General features: G+C 46.0%; 1 non-coding gene across 1 annotated transcript; it reads right to left on the bottom strand.

Annotated features, from left to right (window-relative positions):
• Positions 1-1,396: 1,396 nt before the first annotated feature.
• On the bottom strand, positions 1,397-1,468 carry trnah-gug (transfer RNA histidin (anticodon GUG)). The gene has a single exon. It is a non-coding gene; the product is annotated as a tRNA-His (tRNA).
• Positions 1,469-2,870: the final 1,402 nt, after the last annotated feature.

Genomic DNA, 2,870 nt, shown 5'->3' with positions numbered 1-2,870 from the left:
CCATAATCTTATATGTTTTGGCATCACAAATTAACATCTCAATTCTTTTAAAGGTTAGAATGATTTCCGCCTCTCTGACCCTTTCTGCAAATCTACTCAAACCTTTCTGCCTTTTCCCAACATCTCTTGGCCCCGGTGTTCGATCCCTCCATCAATAACAAAGGCTTCTTTCGGTCAATCCTATCTATATTCCTCAGTATTTATTACATCTCAGTCATGTCTTCTCCAATCTCCTCTGCTCGGCGACAAACAACCCCAGTCTGTCCAATCTCTCCTCACAACTGAAACTCTTCAGCCCAGACAATATCCCAGTGAATCTGTCCTGCAACTTTCCCAGTGCGATCACATCGATGCAGTACTCTGAATTGCAGAACTGCACACTGTAATCTCGCTCGGGCCGAATGAACTTTTTTTTCTATTCTGTTACAGTATGAGGGCGTCGCTGGCTCGGCAGTATTGATTGCTATCCCTAATTGCACAGCGGTTAGTTGAGACTCAACCATCTTGTCGTGAGTCTTGAGTTACATGGAGGCCCGAGCAGGTCAGAATGGCAGTTTCATTCCTTAAATGACGTCAGATTGTTTTGTTTTATTTTCAACAATTGAACATGGATATATAGGAGTTATTAGATTCATAATTCCAGATATTTATTGAATCCCAATTCTACCACCAAGCATGGTCAGAGTCAAATCCAGGTCCGTGGTGTCTGAATTAACAGTTCAGTGTTCAGTGGTAATAGCGCTTGGCCATTGCAGAAAAGTAGTGAAACTGATCTTATCCAATTAAGTCGCTTTTCCCCGAAACTGTTCTGTGCCATTTTCCTGAGCTGGACTCCCCCACCCCCACCCCCCAATGATATCTGGTCTATATCAGTAAAAGCTGCTACATGAGTATTGATCTCACAACAGTGGTAACCAAATGGATCAAATGTTCCCGATGGTGGGGTTGGGGCACGTTCACCCAGTAACAGTGACCTCAGCCACACAGACTGATCGGTATCAATTTTCGATTCTGTATTAGATTCTGCAATGCCTTCGTGATATAGGAAATGACTCTGCAAACACATGATGAAAGAACAGCTCTCCGAAAGCTAGTGCTTCAATAAAACCTGTAAGACCATGACCTGGTGTTGGGTGATATTTAACTTTGTACTCCATAGTCCAACACCGGCATCTCCAAATTAATGAGGTGAGGGTCTGGGGTGGAAAGTTCGGTTAGTGATCGTAGGAGGGAAGAAATCTCTGAAAACAGGTGGATTTGAATTCTGACATATGAAACAGAGAGATGTGAGCGAGCAGAGCTTGAAGGAAAAAAAATCACCTTGGAGAAAATCAAAACTTTCAAACAACTGATTCCTTTGTGTTTCACAAAAGCCTGGGACACATAGAGCAATTACTGCCGTGACTCGGATTCGAACCGAGGTTGCTGCGGCCACAACGCAGAGCACTAACCACTATACGATCACGGCAAACCACAGACGAACACGCTAAACGCTCATAATAAGCAAAGTATCATAAGAAATATAAGGCAGAGCAACAAATACACAGTGCTGAGCGAACAGTGGCAGATGTGTGGGAACTCAGAATGGGCTGACCGTTTAACATCGGTTCCCCCAGTGGCTGTGGTGATTCCATCATTAATGTGTTGAAGGCTGAGACAAATAGATTTCTCCAAAACATCAAATACTCCGGGGACAGTGCAGCTTTTGTTACCTGCACATCCACATATCATTTATTGAATCAGTTGCTCCCGGTGTAGTCTCCTGTACGTTGGGGAGACTGGGCGCCTCCTACCAGAGCGCTTTGTGGAACATTTCTGGGACAACCGCACCAATCAACCATACCACCCCGTGGCCCAACATTTCAACTCTCCCTCCAACTCTGCCCAAGACATGGAGGTCCTGGGCCTCCTTCACAGCCGCTCCTTCACCACCAGACACCTGGAAGAAGAACGCCTCATCTTCCGCCTCGGAACACTTCAACCCCAGGGCATCAATGTGGACTTCAACAGTTTCCTCCTTTCCCCTTCCCTCACCTCACCCCATTTCCAAACTTCCAGCTTAGCACTGTCCCCATGACGTGTCCCGACCTGTTCTACCTGCCTATCTTCTATTCCACCTATCCATTCCACCCTCCCTCCCGACCTATCACCTTCATCCCCTCCCCCACTTAACTATTGTACTCTATGCTACTTTTTCCCCACCCCCACCCTCCTCTCACTTATCTATCCACTCTTCAGGCTCTCTGCCTGTATTCTTTTTGAAGAGCGTTTGCCCGAAACGGTGATTTTACTGCTCCTCGGATGCTGCCTGAACTGCTGTGCTCTTCCAGCACCACTAATCCAGAATCTGTTTTCCAGCATCTGCAGTCATTGTTTTTACCAAGCTTTTGTTGAAATGTATACTTCAATGACAATGCAGTTTAACATCGGCTACTTCTCGAGTTTCCCGACACAAGGCAGTAACCAGTGCTGCCACATAGTCCCAGTTCCTAGCCCCAGAATCAGAGGAACTGAGTGGCGCAGTCGCGAATAACCAATTTGAAATCGAGATGGGAATGAGGTCGCAGAGATACTCGATGGCTCAAGTGACGCAACCGGAGAATGTACGGTATTTCTCTGATGGTTTAGAGGCGCAAGCAATTCCAAGGTTGGGAGTGCTTCTGGTCAAAGGCGGGGTAGAAGGGAACATTTGTTCCCGTTTATAATAACAGCAATCTACAGTGCATCTTACTGAGACAGCTGAGTGCCACAGCTGGAGCGTGGGCAGCTGGTTTGAAGTTTAATTTTGCTTCAGTATCACCCAATTCCCTGGAATGAATTGCTTTCACCATTTTTATTTCAAATTGTTTGATATCTCCCTGCAGTCTGCG

The sequence above is a fragment of the Chiloscyllium punctatum genome, chromosome 18 (assembly GCF_047496795.1).
Source record: "Chiloscyllium punctatum isolate Juve2018m chromosome 18, sChiPun1.3, whole genome shotgun sequence".
Classification (NCBI taxonomy): domain Eukaryota; kingdom Metazoa; phylum Chordata; class Chondrichthyes; order Orectolobiformes; family Hemiscylliidae; genus Chiloscyllium; species Chiloscyllium punctatum.
Note: the sequence above shows the minus strand (reverse complement) of the source record. Positions and strands in the feature narration are given on the sequence as shown.